At 39.9% G+C, this 22,131-nt stretch overlaps 1 protein-coding gene across 3 annotated transcripts in view; it reads right to left on the bottom strand.

Moving 5' to 3' along the window:
• LOC122999337 (hormonally up-regulated neu tumor-associated kinase homolog A) overlaps positions 1-11,990 on the bottom strand; it is a 124,250-nt gene extending 112,260 nt beyond the window's left edge. The window contains exons 1-3 of one of the 3 annotated variants that reach the window (XM_044376178.1): positions 11,790-11,990; positions 10,858-10,995; positions 484-565 (exon numbers count right to left, since the gene is read on the bottom strand). The gene's annotated coding sequence lies outside the window, so the exon portion shown is untranslated. The other 2 variants (XM_044376179.1, XM_044376180.1) reach the window with 2 other exon arrangements.
• Positions 11,991-22,131: the final 10,141 nt, after the last annotated feature.

Genomic DNA, 22,131 nt, shown 5'->3' with positions numbered 1-22,131 from the left:
GTCCAAGCAGCCCATTACCCCCATAAACAACCACAGACACACACTCACACACACATCCTCATGTCCCCTCTTACCCCCGGATCAACCCTCTTTGTGCTCTTGTTGCCCTGTTGTCCCTGTCTGTCAGCCACATCCCCTACACACATACACACACACACACACACACATACACCAGCACCACTGGCACAGGGGCACACAAGCAGTCAAAATAAAGTTATCTGGAGGTAAACATCCACATAGCATTATCGCAAAGATAGGGGGAGGGGGATGAAAGAGAGGGAAAAGAAGGAATGAGACAGCGATAGGTGTTATCTGCGGTCATCAGCTAGAGGGAGAAGGTGTTGAAAGGAGAAAGCCCCAAATCCTAGACATCAGTATCTGAAAGAGCAGGAAACGCACATTGACACAAGTGAAAACTAACACCCCGTAACCTACACGCCAACATCGTGCATATTAGGGCAAAAACACTCTACAGGGACTCACAAGTTAGGGCAGATGCCACGTGCATGTTGCAGCAGCAGTCAGTGAGGCGTTGAGGTGACGCCATTCAATCTGGATCAGTGATCTAAACACACAAACACACATAAGCAGGACTGTTGTGGAGGTGAAGTCAACATATCTGGGAACACTTCAGACACTGAAGTGCTGCACCCTCAAGACAATCAGATATTACTGGGCCTTGTTATTAAGACATGTGAGTGTGTGTCAGGCCAAGCTGCAACTGCCTTGTATAAAGCCATCAGAGGTTGTGGCAGGAAAGGCCAAATCACTTACATATTTTACAGACAGAAAAGGAAAGAAGGAAAAGAGGAAATGAGAGGTAGGGTCTAACAAGAGCTGCGTGTCGCTCTGTGAGTGTGTTGGGGGGGTGACAGCATGTTGGCAACACCTCCAGAATTAACACCTTATTATTCACACATACATCATTGTGTGTGTGTGTGTGTGTGTGTATGTGCGCAGGCCTGTGTCTGCTTTAGAGGTGGGTTTATGAGGCAGACAGAGAAGGGAGTGTGGATGTATTCACAGGTTGGGGTAAAACATGAGCCATTATTCATTTAAAAAAAAAAAAAAAGGCTTAAGAACATTCTGTTCATGCATTGCAGCTTTTGTACTGATATCAAACCTGAATGTGAGACTGTATGAATTTCATTTCTGATTACAGTAAAAAAAAAGACCAAAGGACTTGTCAGTGAGAAAGCTTCTACATCATCAAATGATGGGTTTAAATGTAGTCAAACCTACTATTCGCGGCTTTTGTTATGACAATCCAACAACACGTGATTCATTTTGCTTGACAAAACATGTCTTGCTGTCGTCAGCTGACAACTTCAGCTTCCAACCAAAGTTTTACGATGGGTGGAGGATGTTTTTTTAGTAGCAAAAACAAACAGATCAAAATTTCAAAATGTTTGAAAGTACCCAAACAAAATATGTGCAAGCTTCAATTGTATGCCATGCTTTGTTTGCCTCATATCATCCATTTCGAGCATTCCACATATTGTTTCACCATTTACAGACAGCTTTATGATGCATAATAACAAAAATACAGGAATCATACGTAATTTAATAAAACCTTTCCTTCGTGGCATGTTGGGGCACACACTGAGGGGCTAACGCATTTTTTATGGGGCATAGCAATGCTGCATGGTTACTGACCAGACCAGGAAACTGGAGATGGACCATGAGCTCACCCTACACCCCAAAACTTCCTCTGTGAGTAGACCTCATCGTCCCACATGCATTTTTCTCCATGTTGTGTGAGGCAATACTAACAGACCCAAATAGAGACTCTGGTGCTGTAAACATTAACGCCATTATGTGGATTAAAAAATGTTATTATTTTGGCAACACATTAATGTCTCCAAATTGTCTAATTTTCTAAAAACAAAACTTATATCATCAGAATAATTTAAAAGATATTGTAATCATGTAAAAAATCTAAACAAAGGGGTCTAAGGAATTAACTTTGGAGATAATAATTCCAACAAATAAACAAAATATTTTGAAGTGACACCAAGGATACCTGTTGAATACACAATTACGGAATTCATTGTTTCATTAATTATCACACTGAGAGTCTAGAGTCTGCAAGTTGGGATCAGAGGTTATGATTGTAACCTCCCGCCACTTCCTCTCACCCCGAAAGTCATTCCTTAGAGCAACTCATCAGGTCCCTCTCTCTTAACTCCTCCCCTCTTTCTCTCCGTCTCCCTCCTTCCTTCCCTCCCTCCCTCCCACCTACTACCCACCCCCCCCCCCCACCTCCCTATCATCCCTCTGTGCTCCTCCCCATCCTACAAGAGTTGTGTGTATCACTTCAACCTTCATATGTAAAGATAAGTGATAAGTGTGCACTGGTGTGTGTTTGAATGTGTAATTAATGAGCTTGCGGGGGTGAGGACATTCCATCAGACGGCTGTCTCCATGCGCAATCAGTCGTTACCTTAGAAACACACGGAGGAAAACCAGATTTTCATTAAAACAACACACACACACAAACTCGGACAGAGGCAGACAAGATGCCACCCTCCTTATTCCAACTTTTATCCTATCGCTGACCTCTTAATTACACACAATTACAGAGACAAATACACGCGTTTATCTTCTTCATGGCCTTCCTCTCTCTGATATCACAAAGTCTATCCTCGCTATCCACAGTTATTATCCTCAACTTCTGGGACTGCTCTGTCTCTTTGTAGTCAGTTGGCTCTCTCTGGTTGCTGTCCGGTCGGTGAGGCTGCGGTTATTTATCACCCGACGGTAAAATGGTGGGGGCTTGCCAGGCGCCCGGGCCTTATTAGTGAGATTTACAGTGTGCAGGAAAGGCTCTCAAGAGGGAAACTCTGCTATAAGCACCATCAGCTGTTCATCAGATAACACCCACATGGCTGGACCAGTAGATGGTCCATGCATGAGAACTCAAGCACACATACAAAAGGTACAGCGGAAATATTTTTTTAATTTTTTTTAAACCTTTATTTAACCAGGATGTCCCCTTGAGATTAAAATCTCTTTTTCAAAGGAGACCTGGCCATGATAGCACACCATTACAAGTTTACACAAATTATAGAATAGAGTAAATACAGATAAGGAACAATCAAGGAAGAAATAGAGCATGTTAAAAACAGACAAGGACCGACAGATACTTAATACAAAATCCAGTTTAGGAATAGCAATTGCACCCTTCAGTTACACAGTTTTTTTATCAGAGCTTTGAACTCTCCCAGGTAGACTATATCATTAAGCTGTAGTGTGTTCTTCAGGTTATGCCACGACCAGGGCGCAAAATAAGAGAAAGCTACACTACCAAGTTCTGAGCAAATCCTGGGTACCTGGTAGAGCATCATAACAGCTGTTGGTGAGTGATAGAAGATTACACAGATATGAAGGAAGTTTGCCCAGTATTACTCTGTAAATAAAAATATACCAATGATGCTGTCTCCATAGGCTTAATGAAGACCAGGAATCCAGATCACAAAGTAAATAGTGATGTGTACGGGACAATGAGTTGGATATAAAACAGAGAACTGGGATACACAGAGTCTAGGCAGTGAAGTGTAGAAGAGGCAACATGCGTGTAAATAAGAGAACATAGCCTGAACAAATGTTTTCCTAACTGCTAAATTAAGGCAGGCCCTATTTCGATAATAAAAACCCAGCCTAACCTTCAGTTCCTTCACTAGGTTCTCAACATGCACTCTAAAAGAGAGCCTGTGATCCACCCAAATACCCAAGTACTTGTAGGATGACGCTCTTTCAATTGAGTCCCCTCCTAAGGTATGAATGCTAACAATATCTGAGATCAGGGAGCGAGCTCTGGAAAAGATCATAAATTCGGTTTTCTTAGCATTAAGAACCAACTTTAGACCATACCACGAGGCCTGCAGTTGTTTAAAGACCGTCTGGAGCTCATCAACAGCCTGACTCAGAGAAGAGGCAACTGAATAGACTATTGTATCATCTGTAGGGGTGGGAGGATCGAGCCCAAAATATCGATACTACAGATACTACGTTTCGTTTTTGAAGATCGATTCTAGCGTCAATAGGATCGATACCAGTTTCAGTTCCTCTCGTCTACATTGTACCCATTTCATCAAAGAGTAGAACTGTCTGTGCAACGTTCCTTTGTCGTGAACAGTGAACACATCTTTGTGCATGCACTCTTTGCTTCTCCACTGCTGTTGTCATGTCGTGTGTCGTGCACTCAAACACGCGCACCCTGACTACCGGTACCAATCTGACACATGAATGCAGCGGCTGAACGAACGAGGAGCATCGCGTGGAGCTATTTTACAGCTGTCAATGAAAACGTTGCAAACTGCGATGTATAAAGGAAGGCTGTTCGCTACTGTGGCAACACCACCGATTTGTTTAAACACATGACAAACCATGAGAGAGAGAACTCTAAGCTGCAAAAGAAATGAAGGAAGGAGGAAGGAAATGCTTCAGACAGACCCCCAACACAAAGACAGAGTTCACTGGCAGGAATGTCCAGGTATACAGTATATGGCGGTGAAATCAATACTTAAGTCAAATCGGATCTTTAGCATTGGTTAATGTTACATTTTCAAACCGTAGTTGGTCATCATTAACTGTTTAATCAGCTACTACTAGCAGACTGATTAAATATAGACTATATTTAGACATTGAAATGATATATTCAGCCCATTGACACTTGTTATCTAAATTAATTATTTTAATTAGAACTGAAAAAATGATACCACACGCTTCAGTTGGGAATCAAACCCGGATCTTACAGGTGGCAATGATTGCTAACCTTTGGCAAATCATTTTGGTGGTCATGAAAATGTATTCAGATTTAGCCTATCGATGATGCATTCACCTCTTAAATCATGACACACTGCTCTCCCCTACATGAAAGGCAATAAGCCACTTTTAATAATCAAAAGTAACTGTATCAGTATCAGCAATTCTGGCCAAGTATTACTTGGTATCGGATCAAAACCGAATTTTGCAGTATCCCCTAATCATCTACATAAAGATGCACTTTAGCTGTAAGCAGGTCCTTCCCAATATTATTTATAAAAATATAAAATAAGACAGGGGCTAAAATTGAACCTTTAGAGATGTCCATAAAGCTTGACTTGTGACCAAATGTATATACACACTGGGTTCCATCTGCAAGATAGTTCCTGAACCACTTTATAGCCTAGTCACCCCTACCGACATCTTTGAGTCTGCCCAGCAGCAGCTCATGGTCGACAGAATCAAATGCCTTGAACAGATCAACAATCAATATGCCAATTTCCCATTGGTTTAAAACATGGAAACTATATTTACTAGATTGACCTTCTGCTATCTGTATTGGCATTTGGTGAGAAAATTTGATTTGGATTTTTTGATATTTTCCTCCCATTAACCATCCCATAGCACTAGTAGTTCACAGTAGACAGTAACTTTGGGGCACTGTTGGTATATTAGATGAAAAATCTAACTTGACAAGTTTGTACAAATAACATATCTTGTGGCAGTGGTGTTACAATACTAACCAACTCAGTTGTAATGTTTAATGTAATGTCATGAATTTAACTGTTACCCTATCAAAATTAATCGATGTGGCTTGAAAAAAAACAAAAAAAAACACTCGCACGCCACAAAAGAGCTCTGAGTTCAATCTCCAGCATAAGCGCAACCAGCTTGTCCCAGAGCTTTAAACACATCTGGTGGTGGGAAGCCAGTGAGGGATCATGTTTTTGTTGCTGTATTAAAGATTCAGAGTGCTTGTGCAGAGATTCCATCTCTGTGAACTACTTCATACTTGTTCAAGGCCCCCAAGAAAAACACTGGGCAGTGCAGGGCTTTTAGTGGTGAGGCCACAGTTGGAACTGCAGGTCACATGACCAGAAGTTTTGCCATGCACATCTATTACAAAAGAAAAAAAATGCAAAATTAAGAACATTTTCTGAGTATTACACATATTCAAAATGCTCAAGATTTACATTTTGTACCATCACACACATTTAAAAGCCACTAGAGAAACATTTAGTATTTGCACTGGGTGAGCAGCTTTTACTGTAATAAATAAGCCACCTTGTGTGAATTCTTCATCTATTCTTTAATACATCAATGCACGATACACTCTTCAAGAAAATGCCCCCACTTGCAACTGGAAAAAAATGTGGACTGGTGACTCCAAATATATCAGACGTAGCATACGGTACAGCTGTCGCCTTCAGCAGGCTAAGAGTGGCTGTTAGCAGCAACAAGTATTTCAGTACAGGAGGAACTAGCTGATCCAAACTGGTCGACAAAGGGAAGGATGCAAAATTAGATTTCCTCTTTCTAACTATTTTTTGATGGGTGTTTAAAGAATACGAGAGGATTATTTTTTCTCCTCCTAATACTGGCACTTTTGTCCCATCATTCAGTGTAAAATATAGGTCAACACTTTGACAAATAAACTTATTAAATTTCTACCATATAAAAATGTAGTGCAAAACCAAAAAAAAAAAAAAAAAGTGTGTGACTTTTTTTGATGGGACTGTTCACCTTGGATACACACCTAACACCACTCCTTGATAGTCCTTGCAGTCAAGAGTGCAAACTCTTGCACATTGTTAATTTTGACCTGTCACAAGCCTTTTCTCACTGTACACCTACACTCACTTCCAGACACACAAATAGCCTTTACAGTCCCACACTAATGCTCTGGCGTTAGCGACATTTGCCACTTGTCACACTTGATGAAACCCCTTTAACCAACCTTATACAAGTGCGAGTGTTAAAGTTGAATGTGTGCTTGTCATATCTCATCGCTATAAGCGGTAGGCCTGCATGCTCTTATCGGGGCTCTAAGTGCTGGAGTGGGTGAGAAAAGACAAACAGGGTCTCTGTCGTGTGTCTCCGTCACGGCCTCGGGGTTCAGGAGCTGGTCTGATAGCAGCGAACAGCATCATTTGTCACTTATGCGTAAGTGTTGTTTGAGACACAGACACCACAGATACAGCCACACATTTATGCACTGTTGTTTACAGTTTCCCCACACACATAAAATGTCACAGCCATTGCCATTTCCCACATCAACACAGTGGCTCCAAAACCAAACCTCTAAAGATCCTATTTGTGCCATTCATAAAACTGCGTACTGAAGTAATTGGGTGCAAGAAATGACCCAAACCCGGGTTGCTCTACCCAAAACTCGAGAGATAATAGGATTCAACATTCAAGAAGCAAAGTTTCCAGAATTCAATTGCTCAATAAATGTGATCCAACATCTTGCGATCTCTCTGGCAACATATATTTGCTTGGCAAATTATTGAAATACGGAAAAAAAAGTTGGAGCAGACTTAGCGGTTTCCCTGGCATCAGAGTGACAGACCAACCAGGCACACAGCCCTTCACCAGGACCTACAGTTTTGACATTCATTCAAGCCCTTAGCAGTGATGTTATATGTATGAGCCCACTAAACAGATCTTGTGGAGCACTTTCACTATCATCCATATGCAGAACTTTCTTCCTTCCTCCGAGGCAGCGGCGGTTGTGGGCTGGACGCTCCTGACGAACGCCCTTCCTCAGAAGCCAGAGAGATTGGAGTGATTTCTTAAGTTGTTTTCTTGGCCTCTGCTACGGGTACAACAAAAGTGTTTTTCATGTGAGTCAGTGTGTGCTTATGTGCCTTTGTATTTGCGTTTGTGTGTGTGTGTGTGTGTGACTATGATAACTATGATGGGGTTATTTTAGATTCAGTTCCTCTGCTCCTCTGAGGCTGTCAAAGAAGTTGGATGAAAGACCACAGAGAGAAAACCACAGAGGAAGAGCGTGTGTGTGTGTGTGTGTCTGTCTGTGTGTGTGCGCGTGCTCGTTCGTGTGAATACAAGCGGTCCGTATTTACATGGCAAAAGTTCATTTCTGCTCTTTGAAGTGGGGAGTATCAGTGTCTTAAGAAAACACACTGAGGAAAGGGCAGTTGACTGTGCGTGTGCGTGTGTGTGTGTGTGTGTGTGTAGGTGCGAGGGAAAGAAAAAGAGAAAAACCAAGTAAGAGAAAGAGATGAAACCATTAATAACTTCTTTATCGCAGAGGTCCCTCTTTGCCTTCATCCCCTTCTCATCCTCCCTTCATCCATCTTCCACCGTGCTCAATCTCACCGTCAGCATTTCTTTCACTACTTGTCTCATAGCAGCAGAATGATGGGGCTTGGTGACTCCAGCCCTCATAAATTTGATAATGAGTCTCTTCATTAATGTGATACTAACTCCTCCCATCTTATTGTGTATGTGTATGTGTGTGTGTGTGTGTGTGTGTGAGTGTGCGTGCATGTATGTTTGTGTTTCCACTGTCCTCACCCTTATCTCCCGCTCAGACAAAAAGGGCAAGTCTCCTCAGAAAGGGAAAAGATTACACACACAGAAAACAGTTGGTGGGGAGAAAAAAAAAGAGCAGAAGATAAATGAGAGAATGATAGAGCACAAGTAGATGATAGCTGGAGTAAAAAAGGGAAGTCTTCACATTACAAGGGAGACAAAGGCTTCATGTTATTTAAGAAGGACTGAATTATAAGGAGCGCTACGGAGGAGTAGAACGTTGTGTTTCTACTACTGTTTTTGTTTCTGTTGTTAGCTAGGTCAGCCAACTCACACGGGATGGATTATTACACGAGTGTAGGATATACATGTTAATATTTGGCATCTAGGCTCTCATGTCGTCACTCCTCACAAGGTAGCACCAAGCTCAGCACAGCAGGCGTTGGGGAGTGACGATATTAACTTTCCCTCCATGCAAAGTTAGACCGAGAGCCTACAGATGGGATGCTGGGATGGAAGTATGGCTTTAACGTAATAAAAGGACGCGATGAATATGTTGCAGTGAGAAGAGTGTGCCATGCAAGTGTAGCGGTGGACTCAAGTTGACTGCCTGAACTAAAGTAACCCACGGGCTTTTACATAATGAGCAGCAACAGCAATAAATAAACTAAATAGATGAGGACAGAATGAAAGAAAATTGGGAGCTCAGAAGTTACTCAAATAAAGTTATCCCGTTTATTAAAATCCTACCTTTTTTTCTAGAATTAGGCATAGTATTATACAGTGCATTTAATATTTTTAGCTGCTTTTTCACTGTTAAAAAAATTACAGCAATGAAGCAACTGGGCTATAGTCTTGTAGCCAGAAATGTACGAGCAAGAAAAAATAGTTTGGTTTTGAAGAATTTTAAAATGAATTAATTAAATTTGTTTTTTAAGTATTCCTAAGCCACTTACAAGATATCATAAATTCATACAAGCCAGAACAAGAGTGCTGCATATACATTTTCAACCAATGCCACAATGAAGACCAAAAATATGCTTGAACTACTTTCACAATCAAATCTTCAGACCTTCGGTGTGTGCGACTCTACTTCATAAATCACTGGCAAAAGCATTTACTACATAATACTGGGGAAATCAGAGTACATACTAATTAAATAGTCCATCTTGCCCTCTTTTCCAGGCTTTTGGGACAAAGTTAACAAACTTAAACACATCAAAATTTAACAACCTTTCCTATTTTTGATCATCTGTACACCAATATATTTCATGGTTTTGTCAAACCATTTCATGGAAAATTAATTTTATTAAATCATCATAGTATGTGCAATAATGAAAATGGGACCTAGTTTCTACTTCATCCAAATCACACAGCTCATTCAGCTCACAATCTGTTTTCCTCCTGAATATTTTTGAATCTTACCAACCTCAAAGGCCACATAAATGTGAGCCCAGGCTTTTCCTTTCCTTTGCAATTGTAATATATGCCTTTCACGCTGTCTCAGTCAGCTGAATCATTTTAATATCTATTTTATAATGTTGCTGTCTGTACCTGCAAATTCCTGTCACAATCAGGCTTCACCAAATAATCATCTATCCGTCACACCCAAAACTCTTCACCCTTTACCCCGTGACCTCCACGTCATCCAAAAAGATTGTCCATAAAAACTTTGACAGGCAGCTTGCGAGCCCTCAGATGATGATCAATAGACAAAAAGACACACTCCTATAACTACACACACACACACAAGCCCACATGTTTTACGAACTTTAAGATGTCTTGTAATAGGTTTTATTGAAAGTGAGAGAGGGGTAGAGAGAGAGCGAGTAAAACTGAGTCAGAAGGAGACAGACAGATGGAGACAGAGAAGTGGGGAGCTCGCTCCATCGCCACCATGTCTAAAGGAGCTGGTATCTCCAGATAAAATAATCTGGTTATTCTCAGCAACACCGGGAGGAGACATGCCTTTTACATGCCGTGGCCTTGTGAGTGTGTGATTGCATGCGTGTGTGTGTGTTAATTACATCTACAGGGGAAAGATACAGTACATTATGACACATTAACTTTGCTAGTCTTACTGGAAAGCTGTATGAAAGTGTAACCTGTTCCTGTAAGTACACCTCGCTCTACGTTCAGAAGGAACTATGTTTTAAGTGCAATAACCATATCATAACAGACGTGAATTCAGTGAACTGCAACTTTAGTTTGTCTTTGGATAGCAAACAACGAAACTTGCATCACATTTATTTTGGATATGCAAAATAAAGAAACTGGGCCCTTTAAACCAAAGAAATTGTCCTCAATTTTCTTTTAAAGCAGTTTGGTTTGGTTTAGTAATCACTTTAGATCAGTATGTGTATTTGCCCTTATGTGGGATTTCTCCACAGTTTCAAGCAACTTCCAAGTCAGTGTCTGATGACCACAGAGGAAAACTGGTCAAAGTCAACTTAGTTTGAGTTCAGGTCAGATGGAGGTCTGATCTGTCAGATCAGACCTCCATCTGAGGTGTACTCACCTTGAGTAAGAGTGTACTCTTTAAGTATAATGGGTGTTAGCTGGTACCAATCTAGGTGACTGGCACGATCTTACCACAAGGCAGATAGTTCATCCGGTTCTTTCAGTGGCAATGTGGATCTGGGTTCCTGGAAATCAAGCTGGGAGGCTCGCCATCTACTGGAATCTCTGGATCTTCGTCACTGGTTCTTCTCACTCAATAAAAGATCTGACCTGCATTTACAAACAGGCTTATAGTCTCTGTTCTGCTTTCCTTTAGATTTCATCTTATGCTGTACAACATTATACTAGATCATAAAAAAAATAAATCAATGCAAATACTTAACATATGGAAAATTAACTGTTACTCTTCAGTTCAACTTCCAAATTCTCAAATGATATCAGAATTATTTGTTCTAGTACAATAAGCTTAGCATATATTGACACAATACAAATATCAGACATGGAAAAATATATCTGAGTAAGCAACAAAACACAATCTTAAACATTAAACCTACAAACCATAATTTCTCAGTGAAAGCAAAATTGTATTTTTCTGTAGAAACAGTATATGGTTTCACTAATTTAGTCAACCAATTAACTGTGATAAGTGCTCTTAGCAGTAACTCTTATAAAAAATACTGCTTGACAAATCACTTAATCACCTCTAGCAACATGGGTAAGTGATTAACTCCACATTAAAAGAAATTCACGTTTTTTCTCTGTTAGCAACATGTTGAATATTACTATGAAACTTTCACTTAAAGCATCAAATACGTTTCCCTGCTAGAATGGTTGTTTACATGGAAAAAGCTTCGTTGCTAACACACAACAAAACTAGCAAAGCAGGACTTAGTAGCAAACGTTAGCTTACCGAGGCATGTAAACTGATTACAATGAAAGCGAGGAAACCGTTTCAATGTCATCTAATAACTGCTCGACTTCAATGACCGTTTTGACCCAACATTTATCTGTTAACCTTTATCTGTTTCAACGTTGTTACTCGGAGCAACTAGCTTACTTTTTACCTCAACATGGTGACTCCGAGAAACTCTCCCTCTGCATCACAGACGCTCCTCCTGCTGGCAAACCGCACTGCAAAACTTCCTGTCAATTTCAGCAAGTGGCGGGAATGAGTGAAACAAAAGATTTGACTAAGTTATCGCAACTGTATCCAATAACAGGAATAAAAGCCTTAACTTAAAACAAAATTCAATAGTGTTTATATATTTTTTAATTATTTATAACTTTATTCATTATCATCTTAACCCGTTTTGTTCAGCTGGGTTACAAAAGTATGACTGAGCAAGAGAGATTTGACCCCAAGTGCTCCAATAAGCATTAATGTTTTTTTGGAGCATGGGCAATATGTTAACTATCACACATACAACAGTCAACACACATGCACGCATGTTATCATGCACTGTTTGTGTCATATGCTGAATATTATATGCTGGGGAGGGTAAAACCATAGACTGTAAAAAATAATGGAGTAGCCACTGTGATGTAACCCATTGGTTTGTGGACTCTTATTTCTCTTATTATACATCCATGGTTCTGGAGCTTCAAGTTTGCATTTTGACAGTCACCATCTTGGATTTTTGGAGCCAGAAATGACCATATTTGGATGAGAGTGTGGAACTGACCCTAACGCTAGCTGCTAGCTTAGTTAGCACGGTGCATTTACAGTCTATGTTTAATTGTCATAATGCTAATGTTAAAGCTAATTTTTGCTAGCGTAAAACAGGCTTAAAAGGAAAAACTGAACATCTGACTTAGATGGTGTTTTAGTACAACCAAACACTGAACAAGACTTTTTTAAGTGACAGCTAGTGACGCCTATGCTATGGGGTAACGCCATGGTTACAGTACATAACCAACATTGTCGCTGTGGTAGCAACTTGCCTGTGACAGCACCCACCTGTCACTCAACACGACCACAACCTTAATTATGCATTACTTTAAGCCTTAATAAAATTTAAACGGATGAGTTATATAAAAATTCACCCGCTGTACAATTGTCATGAATGGGGAAATTAGCTATAGAGACCAAAACCATTTTTTGTGCAAAGCTGTGAACATGTTTATTTCTGCTGTAAATTTGCACAACATGGTTTATGATATTATCAAATACAATATGCTTGATGCCTACTAATTTTCTCTGTATGGCATAATCAAGAAATAAAACCTCTGATTCATATTCTTTTTGTATGTATGCCAAAAGCTAGTCAACCTCCTGTGAGGTCACTGTCACTCAAAATGTACAAAGAATGTTGTTATCTACTTCCATTTATACTATCATAATAATATTTTAACCATGTACATAAATTAAATCAAATAATGAAGCTTTTTTTTGTATTCAAACCACTTAAAAAAGGAAAATAATAATTATAAAATGAGTCTAATTAAAAACTGTGTAACTGTTAATCATCCAAGTGGACATTTATAGCAGAAATAGAACAGGAGGTTTTAACGGTGGGAAAATACAGAATAGCTCCTCAGGCCATATTGCATATTTTTTCTTCTTATCAGAAAAAGATGGTTGTGTGTATACTTGAAGGAAGCCCAAATTAATATGAAGCTGGTCTGGAGTGTCTATGATTTAAGATAAGACAGCTACTGACAAAAGAATGTTGCATAATAGCTCACTGAGCCATACTACATTTTTAAGGGGGTTGAAATTGGTGGGGGTCCAGATGATAATAAAGTTGGTATGTAGTGTCTCTAAAAAATAAAAAATAAAAAACTTTGAGAGCCATTGACAAAAATATGAACGGCTGTCATGACCATTATGTACAGTATATAGTTTTGAGACAGTCCATAACTTCAGCTTCCCATGGGCGGGGGTCTAGAATAATCTGTATGATCTATTCGTATTAATTTACATCCCTAGTATATACAAAATGTCTGTTTGTACTGGAAGAAGGATCCCTCCTTAATAGCCCTCTGAGGAAAAATGTGATTTGGGGCAATACAGATAAAGCTGACCTGACTGACCCTAGTGCATAAGTAATATAATAGATGAAGTCACATCTGTAGTAACATGCATGTAGCACCATCCTCACTCACTGAGCTGTTGAAAATGTGAGTACATGGTAGATTGGGAAAATCCTGGAACTTCAGTGCTGGTGAAGTATTAAAAGCTGGAAAACATAGCACCAGATGAAGACATCACTGAATGATTTATTCAAAACATTTATCATCCTGTGATGGGTAAAAAAAAAAAAAAAAAAGGCCTTTTGGTGCTTTGCAGAAATGAAAATCTTCCTTATTAGCCCTTTAAACACTCAAACTGTTGTACATATGTCTTCAAAGATCTGGAGTATTTCAACTTCCTTTTTAATTTCTTCGTAATGTCCTTGGCAGTTATCACAATTATAAAAAGACAGTTCCACAACAGCCTAGATAATACTGTGCTGTATTACCATCTCAGCTGAAAAAAAAAAAATGCAAATACTGACTTACTTCAACACACACACACACACACACACACACACACAGAGGACAAGGGACGTGTCACAGCTGGCTGATACTTTTACCAACAGTGAAAGCATGCTGTTCATCTGGCCTTCGCGACACTCATGATGTGACATTCCTTTCACTTCTGCTCAAATATCCTACCACTCACACATTTGCAGGACTTACTGCCTGTATTTAATGACATTCAGATGATATAAGAACTACATTTCAAGGTTTCTCTCTGCTCAGGACCCAATTGAGACCTTGGCTGCTATTGTCATGTGGAGACCAACCAGCAAAAAAGGCCTGTGACTTATTTCGGGTGGTGAGCCATAGCTTAAGTAACCACTGTCATTGACAGCATTCAATAGGTCTGTTTCCAACTGTTTTAGAGGCTCTATTTTCACTGCCCCATTGCAAACAGATTGTGGGGTTACGGCCAGGAAAATAGTCATAGGTTGAAGTTACATCCAACCATTTTAGAATGTAGAACTTTTGATGAAGAGGGTCAAACTCTTTAATACGCTACTTCTGTTGACATAAATTATAAATTCAAAGGGTTGTGTTACTGTTTCAGTAAAAAAAAAAATGTCTGTATCAAGAAAGCGAAAATGTACGAGTATTATGAATTATAATAAACCGTTGTGTACTTCTTATCTTTGTCAATTTTTTTAATGCCACATGTCCTTTCAGTGGAAGGTGGATACAAACACTGTCATTAAAAGGGAATTTTTTCTGTATTCAAGCAATTTTATGTCCACATAAAGTCCCAGTGCAGCATTTATTGCTGAAATTTTCTCATGCAACCCTGACTGTGAGATACGGCAATAGAGAGAAAATGACAGAAAAAAAAAAAAAGCTAAGCAAAAGGGAAATAGATAAACCGAGATAAGCAACCCAGAAGCAACAACTTAGATACTTTTTCTGCATATTTTAGTTTCTCGTTCTTGTTCTTGTTCTTTTTTGTTTGCTACTTTTCTATGGGAACCAATCAGATTAGCACCAAAAGGCCAAGACCCAACGATAATGTGGGAGGTGTGGGAGGATTTTGCTGTGAGGTTTTTTTGTCTGTGTGTGAGAAAAAGTGTATGTGTCTGCAAATATGTGTGTGGGTGAATGTGAGTGGTTTTATCATCAGATTTCTTTTAATACTTTGCTCTGACTGTGATGATGATGTCATAGCCTAACCCTCGCCAGCCCACCAGACCACACGCATCCGGCCAATCACATATCGCTATCACCGTCACAATCGTAATTATCATTATCATCTCATATCATCAGTATCGTCCTAAACACGACAGTCAATAATATTCTGCAGCTTTGGTGAAACCAGGTTTTGAGTTTACAGTAGGGAGGATGAATTACAAAAGGATCCTACAGATTTTAATCTGCAGACAGGAAAAAGCTGAAATGCAAACTCTGCCTCCTCTGGTGCTGAAATATGTTCAACTGCACCTATGGGAGTAAAGTGTTTTTTAAGCCCCGGTGTTGCCGCGGTCAGAATGTCAGTCAGTTGAAACACAGCAGTGGTATGTTCAAGAAGCAGGGCTGTTCAGCAGATAGATAACTGAACATTATCATTAAATACCTTTGAAAGTCACGTCACGACTTGGGTAGCTTACTAAGTGAGCTGCCAAACTGACAACTCAGACCGAGCCTCTCCTATCAAACTGATAGGTTGCACTGACACCCATAACAGACAGACTACATCCATCAAGGGTCCCCAAGCAAGACGGTGAACCCGTACACGCCTGTTCACTCCCTGTAAGTTACTGTTGATAAGATCTATCTGAAGTTGCAATTTGACAGATTATGACAAACACCAGTAATTAAAAATTAACTATCAGTATTGCATAGAATTTCAGAATTTGTTGGAAAGACACAAGAAAGGAAAGAAGGAATGAATAACAGGAATCATCAGTTACTGTTCACTGTTACATCTGCCGAGATGTATCAGCATGTAATAATATATGGAGAACTCTTTTACATTCTTTCCATTAGAGGCTGTTAAGACATGTCATGAACCTTTAAACTATGTAAAGGTTAAGTGCTCTTGCATGGCTATTAAATGGTAACAAGTATATCTGCCAGGTGTGTGTCTGTGTGTGTTACTGTGTCCAAGTGAAACCTACAGGTATCTTATTAGTGTAGAATTATGGCACGGTGAACGCATATAAAACTAAAGGTGAAAATTCATTTTTTCCTACCTCTCAACTTTTACCCGTTTTTTCCATTATAAATCTCATCAGAAGTGGCACACACAAATACAGCATGCACTTTCTCTCTCATACACACACACACACACACACACACACGCAAACCACAAGGCCTCACAGACCCATAAGTTCCTGTCCTTAAGCATTAAAACACACAGTGGCCCTCGGGGTGGACAGAGGGGGGAAGAAACGGACACATCGTTCAGCTCAGATCCAAAAGAGGACACAAGGATGGACATAAGGCCTTCAAATTATTTAAAGCCGTGCAATAAAGGGCTATTTTTCAATAAACATACCTTATTACAGTCTCATCAACCATAATAATAACGACCAACATGACGTCCTGCAGCCCCTGCCAGTGACACTCTCTAAGCACTCATCACTTTTTCTTTGATACCTATCTGAAACTATTTCACAGGGAGCCCATTCAAAACCAGAGATCATATTACCAGAGAGGGAGAGAACGACACAGAAAATAATTTGTGCCCGTCGGCCGTATGCCACAGCCAGAGATGTTGCACAGAAGTGCTGGGCAGATGGATAATAACTTGTTTGTCAAATAGTCTCTTCACGTAACACCTCCTAATACCACAGCTCATCATTTTTACGCTGTACGGGTTAAACGAACAAGCTGCTGTGTTAACTAGTCAGCATTAGAGGTGTTGGTAGGCTTATTTTTTAAGTTTGGACAGAGTCAGGCCAAGTGTTTCATTGCCTCCAGTCTTTATGATAAGCTGGGCTAACCATGTCCTGACTCTAGCTCTACACTTGGCGCCCGTACATGAGCGGTATCCATCTTTGCGTCTGACGCTCGTAAAGAAAGTGTTGAACTATTCCTTTAAGTGACAGATGTCTGTGTCCGTCTGCGTTCAAGGTGGTGATGCATGGAGAGGAATGCACACACAGATTTTGTTTAATTCTTGGGAAACAAAAGTCCACAAAATAAACAGATGTAAAGTCGTCACAACTACAAAATGGAAATCATCACATTGGCTTAACCACATGAAACAATAACTATTAAGTCATTCTCCTGCCCTCTTAAAATCCATAATATGTGGAGTCTGTTAATCGTTTCCTCACTGGGTAGAGACATGCTGAAATGTGCTGACAATCAAAATAGCGTTTGGTTTATTTTCTCTCCTCATGGTTACCCTGTATACATGAACATAAAACATGAAATGCAACTCATGGCACTGGCCTCAGTACTCTGCCAAGCAGTGTGTGTGTGCGTGTGTGTGCCTTTACCCTGTTGGGTTTCAGATTTATCTTGATTGTTTCCTTCCACGTCTCTTCAAAAAGTTTTCATGTTTCTCGAGGGTGAAACTTTATGTCGACTGTGGTCTCGGGGTTTGGTTATTTTTGAAAGCAAATGCGGAGGAAATATCCCAAACATTTTAACGGTCTTTCTTCAAAGGAAGTCGACTCTCTGTTGAATTTAATTAACAGACAGAATTGAGATTGGCCTTAAATAGCTTGGCTTTTTACTGTGCTTTTCAAAACTAAAACATAAAACCACATTTAGCAGTCATCAAGTCTATGAATCGCCACCTCGGTTTATTTAAATACAAAATTAGGCTAAAATGGGAGAAATCTTTATAAACATGGCAGAACATTTTTTGGGACAAGCTTGATTTGCCTTGCACCCAAGATGCTGCCTGTAGTTTTAACAGCTTACATTGCAAACATAAATATGGAAGACAGTCCAGAGCTGACAGGAAATAAAGGAGGAGAGGAGCCTCTATGATGTCCCATATGAGCAACTTTTAAGTACAAACAAGCAAATAAAATGGATTTTTTTTTTTTATCAAAAACTAACTATTACATCATCACTGTCATGTGAAAACCATTTATCTCAAAAAACATCTGCTTTTAGCCTATTGCAGCTTTGTGGCTCTGCACTTTCCAGGTAATCCAATGACTTTTAAATTAATTATTTTGTTTAAGAAGTAGAATAATCTCAGCAAATAAGAGAACCCTAAATCCTATTTGAAAAATTCAAAATCAAATCTGGAAATACACGGTTTTCACTGGACAGTGACGACATGCATTTCAAAGATTTTTTTTTTATTTTTATCAAAGTCTTTCCATAATTATAATTTCAGTCCAGTTATAATAGATCACTTAGTATAGAAAAGCTTGTGCAGCTGCCTCATCTCGTCTGTTCAAGATGAGAAAGAGCTCCCCCCTGAGGCTAGTCTTGGTACTGCACAGTGGTTCCCCTGAGACGAAATAGGAAACCACTGTTGTAAGGAAGGAAGGAAGGAAGGAAAGAAGGAAGTAGGGAAGGAAGGAAGGAAGGAAGGAGGGAAGGAAGGAAGAAAGGACTGGTCCAGATGTAGAAGAGCTGGGTGCTTCAAAGTGAAAGGGGTGTAAGGGCAGGTAAAGTGACAGCACTTGTACATGTGTGTGATGTCTTCATTGGTCCGCTGCAGCAAAGACCAAGGAGCTGTGTGCGTGTGTGTGATGCCTTCACGCTGGTCCCCACTGGCTGCAGATTTTAACAGAGCATGGATCACAATTACTGTTCCTCAGAGGGAGAACAGCAAAAAAGGGAACCGAAAAGCTCTCTCTCTCACACACACACATACACACACATGCATACATCTGCTTTGTTCCTTTAGTCCGGCAGCTGAAATTCCCATCAGAACTTTTACATCGTAAAGCCCCATCATCATCATCGCTGCCTCTCTTTGGTTTTCTCCTTTGTTCTTCTGTCTTGGTCTCCATTCCTCCATCCATAGGTCACACACGATTCTCTTACAATATTCTCTTACAATATTTATAGAACAAAACAGAATACGATAGCCTTTGCTTACATTTTTGAAACTAAAATGGTCAAACAACTACGTGTAGCAAATATGTTTTTGACAACAAAGAGAAAAATCTTCAAACAAAGCTCACGGAGAAAACACTACAATCCATGCAGCAGTGTAAGTGTGTGTGTGTGTGTGTGTGTGTGTGTGTGTGTGTTGGCAGGACAGAAAACACATGGAAATACCCACATTAAGACACACAATCTCCTCTGAGCCTCAATACAAGTTCTGGACACAGTTATTCAGGAAGCAACAGTTTCACAGAGGGCCACAAAGGTGACAACAGTGATGATTAAAGCAGAAGTCGTGTCTGTTGGTGACACAAGGACACACACACGCATGAAATGAGCCACCTCGGAGGCAACATCTTGCCAGCTCATTACATTCACTTGGATAGTGGCCTTTAACACCAAGCACCACCTAGTCAGCAGCACAGCCCCCCCACACTGCAACATCATCTCACAGAAAGTAAATAACTTTCAGGAGGATTTCTTTTTAGTCTCTAAGATATGCATCTAAAGAACATTAAACCATAAAACATTTGACTTCATGATGATCATCCAGCCAACTTCTATCTTCAAAAAGCTTTTTAAGGAATCAAGTCAGCTGATATCATGGCTTAAATGCATTTGTAATGTTTCTATTTTGTTTCATGGTCACACAAGTTTTTCTAAATATAGTTAAAAGTGTGGACAGGCTCACAACAGGTCATGTTGTTAATGGCTTTGTTCCTTTTGCAACTCATCAAACTGTTTATGGCCTCCAACTAAAATAAGATGAAGCTGTTGGCATTTAAAGGTCTTGTGTACAACATGGTTATCCCTACAACATGCCACTGTCCTGAGTGAAAGGTCAAAGGTCACAGGTCAGGGTTAGAGTCAGGGCCCACTGACATGCTGCTGACTGCTCCTTCAGCCAATCATCAATCAGTTTCCATCGTTAGGTCGCGTAACTGCAGTGATCAGCTCTGTCAGCAGTTGGTCGAAGGGCAAATGGGAGCACTCAGTGTGTGTGTGTATGTGTGTGTGTGTGTGTGTGTGTGTGTGTGTCTGCACATTCCAAATCCTGAAGTGGCGTGAGGGTCAGAGGTGAGCCGTATGCAGCCCCTCATTAGCTCTCCTGGGGGGCGGCTAGTGAGACACACACACGAATAGACACACACTTGTTGACCACTTACTCTATTTAAGTGACTCGTTTGTGTGCAAGGACGGAGTGCTGCGAAGAATCTCAAGAAAAAACTCATCCTCTGGCGGTCTGACGGTCAGCAGTGTGTTCAGGGGTAAAAGATGAAGCAGTTTTACTTTCAGATGTAGTGATAGTTTCTGTCTTCACCACACCAACCAGTTGTCTATACGTCAGGCTTGGTTCAATGTACGATGCGATGTAGATCATTTTAAAGGAAAATTACATTTTTACAACCCCATTTTTATTTTCAGATTTTTGCTCATTATTATGACTGATTATTATATTTTACTCACCGGCTTTGTCGCAGAGATTAGAGGACACAGCAACACTTATAGGAACTGCACACTGTCTACACAGAAGGAGTTTCAGCCTTCACACACGTCTGACGAAATAGATATAGAATAGAAATACACTCCTGTTTGAATCAATACAGCTGTCTACACAGTCCACGTGTGAGCTTTACACTCTATTTTCTGTTTTATGCGTATAACTACAGTGATAATGTACTGGGCTGACCTGCACTCAATAGTGTGCCTGAACACATCCTGTGTGGATACAGAGGAGGACTGAAGCTGCTGCTGCTCTGCTAAAGTGCTGCTGTGTGTTCACTGTGTTACAAAAAAATCACAGAGCTACGAAAGAAAGACCCAGGTTGTAAAAAAAAAACCCCAAAAATTCTTAACAATTTTATCAGGAGCACAGTATGAACAAATACTCATGTCGTTCCCTAAATTACTGCAATATTAGAATGACTTATATAGTATATGTTAATTAACAAATACGTGTATATTGTGAATATTAATACATATTTAAAAATAAACATTCTTTGTGTATTGTGTCTTACATGATTATGGTCCCTCTAAAGATTAATGATAATTAAGTTTTCCTAGTATTCCAAATATATTGTATATAAGTTACATATAAAACATTTATGGGAAACTAAAGTACAAAACACAGTTAAACTGGTTACTGAACTTTGGTGCTGAACTTGCACATACAAAACATCACAAAACGTCAAGTGTAGTATACTGTGTGTATTTTACTGTGCAAGCAGGTAAGTACATTTTATGGACCTGTGCTCCGCCACGTCTCTGCAACTTTTTCATAATTTTCTTTAAAGTAGATGCACATCTCACAAGGTTCATCTAATTGCTCTCCATGTATCTAGTTTTCAGTTTAAAAAGAATAAAGATGCTTTTAAAGTTATTAATTTAACCAGGAGTCTAAAGTTCCTGCCTCCACTCCCCACTGACTTTGTGCCCATAACATCTTAATTTAACTTTGAGCATATGTCAGTGTGTGCTTTCAGTAAAAACAATATTTCCATGTAGGAGCCCTGAAGTGAAAAGCCCACCTGCCCCTTTTCACTCTCCGCTCATTCATTCAATTGACTTCTGCTCAAATTTCCTACTTTCATTCTGTATTTGAGAGAACACACACATACACACACACAGTCACACCGCTCACACACATTTCTATCTCTGGCTCTCTCTCTCACATACACAGAGTTCACGCCCACATATAGCTGGCTCCCCTCCGCTCTGCTTTAAAGCGTTGCCTATCCAAACAGGAAAGTGGCCTCTGCCCCGGCAGCAGTTGAGGGCACAGCAGTGGAGATTTCATTAGTCACAGCTAACAGGCTAATTATCCGCTTCAGCGCACCTGTAAAACTTTACTGTGTGTCAATCTCACACAAT

The sequence above is a fragment of the Thunnus albacares genome, chromosome 16 (genome assembly GCF_914725855.1).
Source record: "Thunnus albacares chromosome 16, fThuAlb1.1, whole genome shotgun sequence".
Taxonomy (NCBI): domain Eukaryota; kingdom Metazoa; phylum Chordata; class Actinopteri; order Scombriformes; family Scombridae; genus Thunnus; species Thunnus albacares.
Note: the sequence above shows the minus strand (reverse complement) of the source record. Positions and strands in the feature narration are given on the sequence as shown.